The sequence below is a fragment of the Triturus cristatus genome, chromosome 9, assembly GCF_964204655.1.
Source record: "Triturus cristatus chromosome 9, aTriCri1.1, whole genome shotgun sequence".
In the NCBI taxonomy this organism is placed as follows: domain Eukaryota; kingdom Metazoa; phylum Chordata; class Amphibia; order Caudata; family Salamandridae; genus Triturus; species Triturus cristatus.
In genome coordinates, this window is record NC_140592.1 from 14,164,459 (window position 1) to 14,180,577 (window position 16,119).

The following is a 16,119-nucleotide window of genomic DNA, read 5'->3' on the forward strand; positions in this document are numbered from 1 at the left end:
GTGAAGTGTGGAACTTCAAAGACGACCCAGAGGTGATTTGTGCATAGCAGTAAAGTAGACTAATATGAAAATAAGTGACTAATGAAAGTGAGGTCCCAGAAAAAGGATTCATAGAGATCACAGAAGAATGTGCACAGAAAATACCTATGGATTCATCTCCTGAGATGTAGGTATACGGCCTTGCAAATCTACTATTTCTTGGAGCGAGCGGTACTTGGTATTTCTATAGTAAACAAAGCATTGAGAATCTTAGACAAAAAAGATCAATCTATTGCGGCATTTAAAAGGCTGTAATCAAAGTGTCTATTTAGATACCTTGGAAGGTCTGGATGTGAGCATATGTTCTCACTCCATAGTATATCTGTACAGCTGCCGGTATTTATCAGAGAGAACGGTTCCTGAAATTCTACAAAAAGGAAGGCTTTTATGTCATGCTGTCTTTTGACAATAGTTTACCATAAAGTAGTGTAGTTTAAAGGTCAACAAATGTACCTCGTATTTGGTTTGCTATTACCAAAGGGTTTCACGTTCAAGCAGCAATGTAGGCGGTCCTCCTATCTATCATTCCTCAAGATGCACATTTGATTTAAAATGGTGTGTCCTGTTACGGCATAACGCTGTGGGCGGAGAAAAACGTGATATGACATTTTGAGTAGTGCGTCCGCATAACAACTGTAAGATGTGGTGAAGTTCAAAATTAGCAGCGAATGACAACACAAGTGTGCTGAGAGCTGATAACAATCTCTACAATTGACCACCCCAAATGGCCCGACCAGATCTATAGTATCCCCGTGGCTGTCCTGAGCAAAAAACTCTAGTGCCCTGCATGGGTACATAAGGTAACCTCTTATGCGTGGCTGTAGCGTGCTCACTGGGACAGTCGGCTAAGACAAACAGCAAGCAATCTTTGTGGGTAAATATTATCAGATAGACTTTAAGATGACGTGTTTATTAATCTCTCCGTCTAATAGAAAATAAGCCTGTTTGCATCCGGGAGCTGTGAACGAAACTTAGAGAGGGTCGAGCGCTACACAACAAAGTTTAAGAAACCTCGAATCAAAGTTTGAAGTTTAACAGCCTGCAATAACCTCTACAAGGGATTCCTGCTGATGTTAAGGGGCATACCTGAGTTCGCCTTGACGTCGTAGGGCATCCATCGCCAGGAGTCGACATCTTGTGTTGTGAGATTGTCGAATTTTATGCACAAAGTCAGTCTCGCGAGATGACGTGCCTTCACTGAAAGAGTGGCTGGTATCTAACACGATATCCAGGCGCCATCTTGGAGTGGGGTAGAGGTCTTACTGATTGTACCGAAAGTTGCGTGAAATAGGAGGTAACAATTCATAGCTGTGTAGTATACAGGACAAGTAGGGATTATTAGCTGTTGGTAAACACAGCGGGAAGAGATGAAATTTAATTAAGTTGGAAATTGGCATCCGGCCTAGATTTATCTAAATGCGAATACACGCCTTGCAACACGAATATCCCGTATGTGGTCCATGTTGCGTGCTAGATGTCCGTCACATACTTTTATTTCTAAAGGATGTGAATTGTGAGCGAATAGACATTGTTATTGCGAGACACGCCTATCATTGGCTATAGATAGGATATTACAAAGTCAGCGCCATGTTAGAGTAGGTGATAGTTCTTACAAATTAGTCTCAAGGGAGGCCTAAAGGAAGTGTCAGTTTGGAGGAGCAGTCATACATGCGGGATACAGTAAGGTCACCTGGTCGCTACAAGTAGGTCAGTAGTAACAGGCACAGATTGCCAATTGATACACTGAAGGGGAGCCTGCAAGGTAGGTACATAGGGTGACGTTAGGCTGATGTCAAGCAGGAAGGTATGTGCAGACCGGATGGCCTATATATGTGTGTTATTATGTAGTTATCCAAATAATCTCCTCATTCAGACCTTTTCGGACAGTATCACAATGAAAAATCCAGAAGGTCTCTCTGTTTTTACGCACTTTGTGCGTATCTTGGCCCGACTTTGGAATTACTTTTTCTAAAATGAGCCATTTGAGATCTTGTTCTCCATGGTTATGTTCCACATAGTGTTGAACCATCGGGGCATGTTCCTTTCGGGTTCTAATGGCCGATTTGTGCTCCGAGAGCCTAGTGCGGAATTCACGGCCAGTTTCTCCTATGTAGCCTAGGCCGCAAGGGCAGAGGATGAGGTAGATTATATTGCTGCTCCTGCAGTTTGTATGACTTTTAAGTCTACCTCTTCTGGTTCCATATGCCCATGTGTCTGTGGTGATGGCTGTCGGGCAGGCGTGGCAGGTGCCACATCTGTGGTTGCCTAGAATTTCTGGTAATCCATTTATAGTGCTTTGAACCAAACGGGTGTTAGTTTGTTGCATTCTGCTGTGCACTAACTTGTCCTTAAGATTGGCATTTCTCCTAAAAGCTACTAAAGGTTTTTCAAGAGCTTTACTGCTTTCATTCGCATTAAGAATTTTCCAATTCTTATTCAGTATTTGCTGGACTTTCTGATTGTAATTGGAATGGTTAATTACACAGACAAGTCGTTCTATGGGATTTTTTTCCCGGCCCTGGAAAAGGCTGTCACGGTTGTAGTATTTAGCTCGTTTAAAAGATTGTTTGATGAGGCGTTTAGGATAGCCTCTGAGTAAGAGCCTTTTCTTTAGGTCTTCTGCATGTTTGTTGTATTCGTGTAGATTTGTGCAGTTGCGTCTGATTCTAAGGAATTCCCCGAAGGGGATAGAATCTTTTTGGCAGGAAGGATGAAAACTAGTGTGTTGTAAAATAGTGTTCTTTGCTGTAGGTTTACGGTATAAACTGACCTCCAAATTTCCTGTACCGCCGTTTATCCATATGTCCAAGAATTCCACTTTTTCTGGCGAGTGATGTGCGGTAAATTTTAGATTGTATTCACTATGATTGAGCCAGTCAATGAATTGATTGAGGTCCTCTACAGTTCCTGTCCAAATAAAGAAAATGTCGTCTATGAACCTATGCCAGGTGGCAATGTTTTCGTAAAAGGGGGCAACTTCGTTGTAGATATGTTTTAGCTCGAATTCCCCCATATACGTGTTGGCTACACTCGGTGCACAGGAAGCCCCCATGCTGGTGCCTTGTACTTGCTTATACAGTTGATCTTTGAACTCAAAGTAGTTGTGATGAAGTACTGTATCTAAGCATTCCAAGATAAAGGCATTAGGTCTCTCACCCTGTGTTCTATTCAGAAGGGTTTCCACTGCCTGTAATGCTCGGTCTTGGGGTATATTAGTATAGAGAGACTCTATATCCAATGCAACCAAAAGTTGGCTTTCTTTGTTAAATGGCATGTGTTCCACAGTTGCAATCATGTGGCCTGTGTCCTTGATGTATGACCGATATTGTTTAGTCAGGGGGCAAAGAAACGAGTCTACGTATTGTGACAACGGTTCTGTGAGCGAGTTGATAAACGAAATGATAGGACGCAAAGGGGGATCCCGTGTATCTTTATGGGTTTTAGGAACACCATAGAGTGTCGAGATTGTCGCGTTGGTCCTGAAGAAGGTGGTTCACCCACTGAAACGCGCGTTGACCGCAAAAATTGCCAATATCGAAGATATTGAAAACCAGCATCTTCCCAATTTTCAGTCAACTGGAAAAATCTGACCAATTCAAAGTTTTAGCTTTCTATCTTTAGACTGATTTTCTTCACTGTTTTCTGTTTGAATGCAAGCATGATGTATGAATGGATAGTAAATGCTTTTTTACATTGTAGATGTCTAGGATGTCTTCTTTCACAATTATGCTTTTTGTAAAAATGTCTGTATTCTAAATTATGAGTGTAAAAACCGATAAGCTTCACTTTCTAAATTATGTATAAATTGTCTTAAGATGAAAAAAGAGTAAAAACAAATAAAAATATATTTTTGTCTAAAATACTGTAGTTTAGTGGACTCTATAATAATAATGTGGCAATACAAACCTTTAAATAGCTAGATTGGGAAATACAGAATCTATATAGATCTGTTGAAGAATTATACAGGCCGGTTTAGAGGTTCATACTAGATTTTTGTACTTGCTCCCTCCTCTAGGGCCTCAATTCAAACAGGGAGACCCTCTTCCCATTGTCTTTACTTTCGGTTTTTACCGAAGGCTGCTATTTTGAATTCTTCCTTTTTGCTGCTATCATTTTGCGTACTTAGATGTAACTCTGTGGGAACTAAACACTAACAAGACCTCTACACAATTGGTGACTATCCTGCTCCCTCTGCTCACGCTGTAAAAACTCACAACTATAGGTCATTCAACTCTTTCTCCTATTACTCATTCTGTCAGATTGCACTATAACAACATCAAAGGTCAATATAGATTATCTCTATCCCTCCATATTCCACTATGGAAGGTCTCAAAACTTTTGGCTTCACAGATGCTGATTTTGCAGCATTAGTGGGACAACTAACAGACACCATGCAAAACACTGGCAGCACTGCAAAAGACAGCAGTGAATGGAACAAACTTACCAACCTCAAGAAGAAAGCTAAAAGAATGGAGTCCCACGCACATTACATGCTGGAATACTTGAAAGCAGGGGTCATACCATCAGGGCGTAGAGTTAGAAATATCCCTGCACTCTTTGTACAAGTGCGCCAGTTCCTGGAGCGATGGTCGCACATCGCGAACCGCTGCTCCAGGGACTGGATGATACTTATTATCGAAACGGTCAAGGAAATGATATCAGTCCTTAACCAGGAAATCACAGAGTTAGAGGAGAAACTTAAAACTAACACCAGCGTAGAAGAAGGTAAAAACAAGCTCCTAAATATGAATCAAGAACTTCAAGAATTTGAAGACTACCTTATAAAGAAAAAAACAGAAAAACTAAAAAAGGATATAAGGTGGTTTTCACAAGAAAAAATTTACCCCTATCTACAGAGTAATTTCTTCCAACAGGAGGAATTGGAAACAGGACAGTCGAACATGTACCCCAATAAAAGACAGAAAATAGTTACCTTTTCAGATACCAATTCCTCTGATTCTGAACATGAGAATGCATACCTGAACGATGAATATGAATACAACCCTAGAAATCGTAGGGGAGCCATGCATAATCATCAACAGTATGGCCATTCCCCTTTTTTAGAGCAAGGCAGGGGCAGGGGACGAGCAAGATTTCAAAGACGAGGCAGGAGCAACTACCATCCAACAGAGCAAGCACATCCTCAGCCATACATGAGAACGAGGAATCAGCAATATTGGAAGTCGCAATAGGCAGTGATGTAGAAACCATACCTATATTCAATCTTTCAAGACACCAATTAACCAATGCTGAATGCACGCTTCTCAGTAAAGGTCTCTCCTTTGTCCCCAGCACCCCCCCTGACATTTTTACTTTAAATAAAGACTTATTCTCCTTCTTTAGGAAAGTCCGCTTACAGAAGTTTATGTCAGATCTAATTCCGCTAGAAGAGGAAGAAAATCACTCTGGTTGCAAACCACCATCTAATTTCACACCAACGTTGGAAATGGTAGGACCTGAAGTTGCAATTTTTGAAAAGATGGTAATTAAAGAACTGGAGAGAGTTACCAAATTCATTCGAAAACCAACTCCAAATTTGACAAAATCTGAAACCACAGCCCTCAAGGAACTAGCTGGCAACAACTCCATAATAATCAAACCGAGTGATAAAGCAGGTGGCATCGTCATCCTCGACAGTGACAACTACTCACAAAAAGTGGAAACCATGCTCAAAATACCAGAGCACTACCAACCAGCGCGTAGATCAGCCTTGAAGGAACTGCAAACCAGAATAGAGACCAGCACGTCAAAAGCTTTCAGAGATGGCTACATTTGCCAAAAAGAATTGACTTTCTTAAATAAAAACAACGCGACAATCTCGACACTCTATGGTGTTCCTAAAACCCATAAAGATACACGGGATCCCCCTTTGCGTCCTATCATTTCGTCTATCAACTCGCTCACAGAACCGTTGTCACAATACGTAGACTCGTTTCTTTGCCCCCTGACTAAACAATATCGGTCATACATCAAGGACACAGGCCACATGATTGCAACTGTGGAACACATGCCATTTAACAAAGAAAGCCAACTTTTGGTTACATTGGATATAGAGTCTCTCTATACTAATATACCCAAAGACCGAGCATTACAGGCAGTGGAAACCCTTCTGAATAGAACACAGGGTGAGAGACCTAATGCCTTTATCTTGGAATGCTTAGATACAGTACTTCATCACAACTACTTTGAGTTCAAAGATCAACTGTATAAGCAAGTACAAGGCACCAGCATGGGGGCTTCCTGTGCACCGAGTGTAGCCAACACGTATATGGGGGAATTCGAGCTAAAACATATCTACAACGAAGTTGCCCCCTTTTACGAAAACATTGCCACCTGGCATAGGTTCATAGACGACATTTTCTTTATTTGGACAGGAACTGTAGAGGACCTCAATCAATTCATTGACTGGCTCAATCATAGTGAATACAATCTAAAATTTACCGCACATCACTCGCCAGAAAAAGTGGAATTCTTGGACATATGGATAAACGGCGGTACAGGAAATTTGGAGGTCAGTTTATACCGTAAACCTACAGCAAAGAACACTATTTTACAACACACTAGTTTTCATCCTTCCTGCCAAAAAGATTCTATCCCCTTCGGGGAATTCCTTAGAATCAGACGCAACTGCACAAATCTACACGAATACAACAAACATGCAGAAGACCTAAAGAAAAGGCTCTTACTCAGAGGCTATCCTAAACGCCTCATCAAACAATCTTTTAAACGAGCTAAATACTACAACCGTGACAGCCTTTTCCAGGGCCGGGAAAAAAATCCCATAGAACGACTTGTCTGTGTAATTAACCATTCCAATTACAATCAGAAAGTCCAGCAAATACTGAATAAGAATTGGAAAATTCTTAATGCGAATGAAAGCAGTAAAGCTCTTGAAAAACCTTTAGTAGCTTTTAGGAGAAATGCCAATCTTAAGGACAAGTTAGTGCACAGCAGAATGCAACAAACTAACACCCGTTTGGTTCAAAGCACTATAAATGGATTACCAGAAATTCTAGGCAACCACAGATGTGGCACCTGCCACGCCTGCCCGACAGCCATCACCACAGACACATGGGCATATGGAACCAGAAGAGGTAGACTTAAAAGTCATACAAACTGCAGGAGCAGCAATATAATCTACCTCATCCTCTGCCCTTGCGGCCTAGGCTACATAGGAGAAACTGGCCGTGAATTCCGCACTAGGCTCTCGGAGCACAAATCGGCCATTAGAACCCGAAAGGAACATGCCCCGATGGTTCAACACTATGTGGAACATAACCATGGAGAACAAGATCTCAAATGGCTCATTTTAGAAAAAGTAATTCCAAAGTCGGGCCAAGATACGCACAAAGTGCGTAAAAACAGAGAGACCTTCTGGATTTTTCATTGTGATACTGTCCGAAAAGGTCTGAATGAGGAGATTATTTGGATAACTACATAATAACACACATATATAGGCCATCCGGTCTGCACATACCTTCCTGCTTGACATCAGTCTAACGTCACCCTATGTACCTACCTTGCAGGCTCCCCTTCAGTGTATCAATTGGCAATCTGTGCCTGTTACTACTGACCTACTTGTAGCGACCAGGTGACCTTACTGTATCCCGCATGTATGACTGCTCCTCCAAACTGACACTTCCTTTAGGCCTCCCTTGAGACTAATTTGTAAGAACTATCACCTACTCTAACATGGCGCTGACTTTGTAATATCCTATCTATAGCCAATGATAGGCGTGTCTCGCAATAACAATGTCTATTCGCTCACAATTCACATCTTTTAGAAATAAAAGTATGTGACGGACATCTAGCACGCAACATGGACCACATACGGGATATTCGTGTTGCAAGGCGTGTATTCGCATTTAGATAAATCTAGGCCGGATGCCAATTTCCAACTTAATTAAATTTCATCTCTTCCCGCTGTGTTTACCAACAGCTGATAATCCCTACTTGTCCTGTATACTACACAGCTATGAATTTTTACCTCCTATTTCACGCAACTTTCGGTACAATCAGTAAGACCTCTACCCCACTCCAAGATGGCGCCTGGATATCGTGTTAGATACCAGCCACTCTTTCAGTGAAGGCACGTCATCTCGCGAGACTGACTTTGTGCATAAAATTCGACAATCTCACAACACAAGATGTCGACTCCTGGCGATGGATGCCCTACGACGTCAAGGCGAACTCAGGTATGCCCCTTAACATCAGCAGGAATCCCTTGTAGAGGTTATTGCAGGCTGTTAAACTTCAAACTTTGATTCGAGGTTTCTTAAACTTTGTTGTGTAGCGCTCGACCCTCTCTAAGTTTCGTTCACAGCTCCCGGATGCAAACAGGCTTATTTTCTATTAGACGGAGAGATTAATAAACACGTCATCTTAAAGTCTATCTGATAATATTTACCCACAAAGATTGCTTGCTGTTTGTCTTAGCCGACTGTCCCAGTGAGCACGCTACAGCCACGCATAAGAGGTTACCTTATGTACCCATGCAGGGCACCACAGTTTTTTGCTCAGGACAGCCACGGGGATACTATAGATCTGGTCGGGCCATTTGGGGTGGTCAATTGTAGAGATTGTTATCAGCTCTCAGCACACTTGTGTTGTCTTTCGCTGCTAATTTTGAACGTCACCACATCTTACAGTTGTTATGCGGACGCACTACTCAAAATGTCATATCACGTTTTTCTCCGCCCACAGCGTTATGCCGTAACAGGACACACCATTTTAAATCAAATGTGCATCTTGAGGAATGATAGATAGGAGGACCGCCTACATTGCTGCTTGAACGTGAAACCCTTTGGGAATAGGAAACCAAATACGAGGTACATTTGTTGACCTTTAAACTACACTACTTTATGGTAAACTATTGTCAAAAGACAGCATGACATAAAAGCCTTCCTTTTTGTAGAATTTCAGGTACCGTTCTCTCTGATAAATACCGGCAGCTGTACAGATATACTATGGAGTGAGAACATATGCTCACATCCAGACCTTCCAAGGTATCTAAATAGACACTTTGATTACAGCCTTTTAAATGCCGCAATAGATTGATCTTTTTTGTCTAAGATTCTCAATGCTTTGTTTACTATAGAAATACCAAGTACCGCTCGCTCCAAGAAATAGTAGATTTGCAAGGCCGTATACCTACATCTCAGGAGATGAATCCATAGGTATTTTCTGTGCACATTCTTCTGTGATCTCTATGAATCCTTTTTCTGGGACCTCACTTTCATTAGTCACTTATTTTCATATTAGTCTACTTTACTGCTATGCACAAATCACCTCTGGGTCGTCTTTGAAGTTCCACACTTCACCTCTAGACGCATGTTCCCTCGCTCAAAAAAACCCTACATCTAAAGCGCATGATAGCTATCCCCTTCCTTGTAAATTGTAAATTTAAAATGAAAATTAATGTTTCCCTACCATTTGCCAATTACAAATCCCTTGTGCTTATTTTACAGACACCCTGACATCCTTTTTTAACATTCCCACTTGCTAATTCCGGCAGTTGGTCCTGAAGAAGGTGGTTCACCCACTGAAACGCGCGTTGACCGCAAAAATTGCCAATATCGAAGATATTGAAAACCAGCATCTTCCCAATTTTCAGTGAACTGGAAAAATCTGACCAATTCAAAGTTTTAGCTTTCTATCTTTAGACTGATTTTCTTCACTGTTTTCTGTTTGAATGCAAGCATGATGTATGAATGGATAGTAAATGCTTTTTTACATTGTAGATGTCTAGGATGTCTTCTTTCACAATTATGCTTTTTGTAAAAATGTCTGTATTCTAAATTATGAGTGTAAAAACCGATAAGCTTCACTTTCTAAATTATGTATAAATTGTCTTAAGATGAAAAAAGAGTAAAAACAAATAAAAATATATTTTTGTCTAAAATACTGTAGTTTAGTGGACTCTATAATAATAATGTGGCAATACAAACCTTTAAATAGCTAGATTGGGAAATACAGAATCTATATAGATCTGTTGAAGAATTATACAGGCCGGTTTAGAGGTTCATACTAGATTTTTGTACTTGCTCCCTCCTCTAGGGCCTCAATTCAAACAGGGAGACCCTCTTCCCATTGTCTACACTTCCCCTGCTGCTTCATCGGGTTAAATCGGGTTCCCCCCTGGATTTTGCCCCAGCCCATATCCTCAGGGAAATCTATCTAGCTTGCCCCACCCCACCCCTGACTCTTCTTAACGACGCGCTTAGAAAAGGCATTGTCCCCAGCTCACACAAATCAGCGGTTGTCATTCCTATTATAAAAAAACCTGACGCCGACTCATCCTCCCCCTCCAACTACCGCCCTATTTCCCTTCTGCCCTACCTAGCAAAAGTCCTTGAAACTCACGTCACGACTACCCTGAGTACCCATGTAGAGGCTAACCATTGCCTCTCCCCTTGTCAAGCCGGCTTTCGCCCCCTGCACTCTACGGAGAAGGTGGTGATCTTAGTAATGGACGAGCTGCGTGAAGGTATTGACATCAACCTTCCGCAAGCCCTGATCCTCCTGGACCTGTCCGTCGCTTTTGACACGGTGGACCACTCTATCCTCCTTAACCGTGTCAGGGCGGCGGGCATAGAGGGCTTGGCCTTCTCATGGCTTGAGTCCTTCCTGGCCGGGAGAGCTCAAGCTGTCCATCTGGCTGGCTTCACTGCGGCCTCCCGTAAGGTGGAGTGCGGGGTCCCTCAGGGCTCATCACTTTCCCCTCTTCTATTTAATTTATACATTTACCCCCTTATTTTTATGTTACAACAGCTGGAGGTCACGGTGTTTAATTACGCCGATGACCTCCAGCTAATCTTCAACCTTTCCCACTCATCTTCATCCGCCCAAAATGTTCAGACAGTCATGACGTTCATTCAGGATTGGATGAACTGCAACCACCTCAAACTCAACCCGGACAAGACCGAGCTGGTCTTGACCGGAGGTGGTTGCAGTCCGTGGTCTCCCTCCTGTTGGCCCCTGTCACTTGGTGCCCCCCCACTCCCCGTACCTAAAGATAAAACTCTTGGGATTTTCCTGAACTCACAACTTTCTGTTCATTCACAAGTTGGTTCAGTGGTCTCTTCTTGTTTTTTTTCCCTTAGAATAATTAGGAAAGTCTCCCGCTTCTTTTCTCCCTCTGCTTTAAAAATTATTGTGCTGGCCATGGTATTATCGCGTATCGATTATGGCAACATAATCTATAATGGGGCTCCTGCCTATGCGATCCACCGCTTGCAGTTGGTACAGAACCAGGCTGCTCGCCTGATCCATGGCCTACCTAAATACCATCGGGCCACTCCACTGCTCTAAGCACTACACTGGCTTCCAGTGAGAGAGCGCGCCCTTTTCAAACTTGGCTGCCTCACTTTTCAGGCTAGGTAGGGTACTGCCCCCGAGTTCATATGCTCAGCTATTAAGCCCTACCTTCCGGGCAGAGAACTTCGCTCCACTCATATGGCTCTTTTAGCTACCCCCCGTTTTAAGAAACAGAAGTCTGGTGGAGCGAAGTTCGCTGTTCTTGCTCCAGTCTTCTGGAATTCCCTTCCTGCTGCCCTTCGCACATCGCCTTCCTATTTACAGTTTCGGAAGGATCTCAAAACCTTTCTATTTGTGCGAGCTTACACTGCCTAGCCCTTCCAGCTGCTGCCGTCCACTGCATCACACATAGCGCCATGAAACCGCTTGGTAAAAGAGCGCTCAATAAATGTTTTTAAATTCAAATTCAAATTCAAATTTGCTCCTGCTCTGGCGCGAAACTGGACAAAGGACATGGGTGTAGCCACCCCTCTGTCCTAACCCACCCATAGGTGGGTCCCCAGAGTTTGTCTCACCCCTTCCCTGTGTGTAAAGTAGGAACCCTGACTACAGGACTTTAGATTCTACCTGGACTAAACTCTGCTACAGAAACCAAGTACTTTGATGATCTACACTTCACTGGATGACTGAAGAATCTCCCTTGGAGTAAAGGAGTTACTCCCCTGCAGCAGCAGGCACCTAAACGCATCTGACTGGTTTGCATCTCCCAAGCTCCTGAGGACTCCGAAGATTTCTGCAACACAGGAGGTGGGTTCTCGAGCGTCCCTGAAGTTGATCTGACCTCTCAGCAGTTCTGAGACCAGTATCCCTCGTGGGGACTGTGCATCCTGAACCCCTGTGCACCGCGTACTTTTGCAGCAGCATATGCTTTTTGGTGACCCCTGAGGCTGTGCTTTGGGCTACGTGTAGTCCTGACCCCAAGCAGTATTTCCACAAAAGATTTTGGGCCTACATTCCACGAGTGTTCCGTGGGCTGGTATTTCGTGATTCAGCTCGAGGTCCCTTTGTAATCCCTGGTCAGTTGGCCTGTGGGTCCCTGTGAAGGTAACTTTGACTTAACTTGGGCTTTCCTGGTTGCTACAGATGTGCCCTGACTCTCAATTGCTTGGAGAGTCCCCAGAACCTTACTGGTCCTCACCGTAGTTTGTTTGCTCTGCCCGCGTGGGTTGCAGTTGCCAAGGCTTGTTGGTGTTCGATCCGGACACTGACCCCCCAGCACTCAACATCCTTCGTGGGACAGCTCACCTCCGGACCTTGCTCATCATCGACATCTCCTGGTCCCCGTGGCTGCAGAGTTAAGCATCCTATCTTCTCACCTGAAGCACTCGACATCGGTGGGAATTCGTCTATCGTGCCCCTTGTCTCTCTGAAGTGACCCAGACTCTGTCCCCTCTGCTTTCAGGTTCTTCTCAGCTCCGATCCAGGCTTGGAATCCACCGGACACCTTTCATCTTCCCGGCAGCAGCACTTGTTCGCATCACGCCATTGAAAACGAGGAGATTTTCCGACACCACTTGACCCTATGTACCCGGCTCCTCTGGGATAGGTAACACAGGTACCTCGGTACTCACAAGGATGCTGGCCTTAGAACCTTTTATGTTCCAAAGGGTTTGCTTGAAGTCCTCTCCGAAGTGTCCTTAAACTGTAATTTTGGAACTGTGACTTTCCCATAGGGTTGTACAGAGCTTGCGCCTGTGTTCTCACACTGCACCCGTCCTCCGTGGGTCCCCTGTGTCACTACTTTGGGTGGTTCCTTGGGGTCCCAGCGATTCTACGTGCTCTAGGCACTGTGTCTAGTTAAGTCGTGGTTGTTATACCACTTTCTTAGTATATGGTTCGGTCTCCCCCTGGAGCCCGCTGTGTATTGTGCTATTTACTGTTGTTCTAGTGATTTAACATTGTGTGCTTTGTGCTTTGTGCTCTAATCTCATAAAGAGGTTAGTAGAGAGTGTTTAGTAATAAATACATATATTTGATATATCTCTTGTGTGGTTCTCCTTTCGTTTAATCATTCAACAGATTATAGACTGGTAAAACAAGCTGCTTTACATTCCTTCAAGACTTAGCCTGAAGGCTGCTCGCCATAGCTACCACTAGGATAGCTTTCTATAAAGGTTGTCTTTAACCTATCACCATGAGGGGTCGTTTGGACTGGTACAGGGTGCCCACTTTAATCAGTGGACAGCATATACCAGGCCAACTTCTCACAATGGTAGCTTGCCTTTCTGAACTCCTTTTGTTCGTTAGTGCCCAGGCTGGAAAATTCCAGTCTGGGCGGGACTTTAGAGGTATTGGAAATGTATATTTTGTGTTACTGTGTGGACAGGGGTCAGCCCCTCTGGAGCTGTCTCGGGAGGCTGGTCAGACCGGACTCCGCCGGAGCGCATACTAATAAATAACTTTGGTTTGTATTCTCTACTGTCTGACCGACTCTGTCAAGGGGGCCCCACTGAGGCACGACTGTGGACTCAGGGAGGTCCAACTGTGGTACCACTTCAGCATCTGAAGGCCCCACTGAGGCACAACTGCAACGCAGCAGCATCTGAAGGCTCCACTGAGGCACCACTGCAACGCAGCAGCATCTGAAGGCCCCACTGAGGCACCACTGTAACGCAGCAGCATCTGAAGGCCCCACTGAGGCACCACTGCAACGCAGCAGCTTCTGAAGGCCCCACTGAGGCACCACTGCAACGCAGCAGCATCTGAAGGCCCCACTGAGGCACCACTGCAACGCAGCAGCATCTGAAGGCTCCACTGAGGCACCACTGCAACGCAGCAGCATCTGAAGGCCCCACTGAGGCACCACTGCTACGCAGCAGCATCCGAAGGCCTCACTGAGGCACCATTGCAACGCAGCAGCATCTGAAGGCCCCACTGAGGCACCACTGCAACGCAGCAGCATCTGAAGGTCCCACTGAGGCACCACTGCAACGCAGCAGCATCTGAAGGCCCCACTGAGGCACCACTGCAAAGCAGCAGCATCTTAAGGCCCCACTGAGGCACCACTGCAACGCAGCAGCATCCGAAGGCCTCACTGAGGCACCATTGCAACGCAGCAGCATCCGAAGGCCCCACTGAGGCACCACTGCAACGCAGCAGCATCTGAAGGCCCCACTGAGGCACCATTGCAACGCAGCAGCATCCGATGGCCCCACTGAGGCACCACTGCAACGCAGCAGCATCTGAAGGCCCCACTGAGGCACCACTGCAACGCAGCAGCATCTGAAGGCCCCACTGAGGCACCACTGCAACGCAGCAGCATCTGAAGGCCCCACTGAGGCACCACTGCAACGCAGCAGCATCTGAAGGCCCCAGTGAGGGACCACTGCAACGCAGCAGCATCTGAAGGCCCCACTGAGGCACCACTGCAATGCAGCAGCATCTGAAGGCCCCACTGAGGCACCACTGCAAAGCAGCAGCATCTTAAGGCCCCACTGAGGAACCACTGCTACGCAGCAGCATCCGAAGGCCTCACTGAGGCACCACTGCAACGCAGCAGCATCTGAAGGCCCCACTGAGGCACCACTGCAACGCAGCAGCATCTGAAGGCCCCAGTGAGGGACCACTGCAACGCAGCAGCATCTGAAGGCCCCACTGAGGCACCATTGCAACGCAGCAGCATCTGAAGGCCCCACTGAGGCACCATTGCAACGCAGCAGCATCTGAAGGCCCCACTGAGGCACCATTGCAACGCAGCAGCATCTGAAGGCCCCACTGAGGTACCACTGCAACGCAGCAGCATCTGAAGGCCCGACTGAGGTACCACTGCAACACAGCAGCATCTGAAGGCCTCAACACAGGCACCACTGCAGCCTCAGGGAGGCCCAACCACGCATCGCAGCAGCTTCTGGGATGCCCCACCCTTAGGTGCCACTGAAGTGCTGTAGTCTCAGGGTGATCCCACTCAGGCAGCACAGCAGCCTCTGAGACAGCCCACCCACGCACCACCAGAGCCAGGCAACCTCTGTGAAGCCACACCCATTCATAAGCACAGCACAAAGGTCCCTGGGTGGTACGACCGCAGTGCAGCAGCCTCTGAGAGACCTCACACAGGCACCACCGCAGCACATCAGCCTCTAAGAGCCTCACCCAGGCACCACTGCAGCGCAGTAGCCTCTGAAAGGCCTCACCCAGGCATCACCGCAGCACAACAGCCTCTGAGAGGCCTCACCCTAGCACAGCAACCTCTGAGAGGCCTCACCAGGCACCACCGCAGCTCAGCAGCCCCAGGGAGGCACCACCCGGGCACCACTGCAGTGCAGCAGCCTCTGATAGGTGCTACCGCAGTGCAGCAGCCTCTAAAAGGCCTCACCCAGGCACCACCACAGCGCAGCAGCCTCTGAGAGGCCTCAGCAGGCACTACCACAGTGCAGCAGCCTCTGAGAGGCACGGCCACAGCGCAGCAGCCCCAGAGAGCGACAACCCAGGCACCACCGCAGTGCAGCAGCCTCTGAGAGGCATCACTGCAGTGCAGCAACCTCTGAGAGGTACCACCGCAGCGCAGCAGCCCCAGGGAAGCACCACCCAGGCACCACCGCAGCGCAGCAGCCCCTGAGAGATACCACGCAGTGCAGCAGCCTCTGAGAGGCCTCAAAAGGCACCACCGCAATGCAGCACCCTCTGAGAGGCACCACCACAGCTCAGCAGTCCCAGGGAGGCACCACCCAGGCACCACCACAGTGCAGCAGCCCCTGAGAGGCACCCTCGCAGCGCAGCAACCTCTGAGAGGCACCATCACAACACAGCAGCCTCAGGGAGGCACCA

The 16,119-nt window shown here is 46.2% G+C and overlaps 1 long non-coding RNA gene across 2 annotated transcripts in view; it reads left to right on the forward strand.

Moving 5' to 3' along the window:
- Positions 1–9,854, forward strand: part of LOC146797264 (uncharacterized) — a 143,888-nt gene extending 134,034 nt beyond the window's left edge. For both annotated transcript variants that reach the window (XR_014968459.1, XR_014968460.1), the window contains 4 exons: positions 8,743–8,867; positions 8,954–9,044; positions 9,137–9,215; positions 9,507–9,854. This is a non-coding gene — a long non-coding RNA (uncharacterized LOC146797264). The remainder of the gene's footprint in view (positions 1–8,742; positions 8,868–8,953; positions 9,045–9,136; positions 9,216–9,506) is intronic.
- The last annotated feature ends 6,265 nt before the right edge of the window (positions 9,855–16,119 follow it).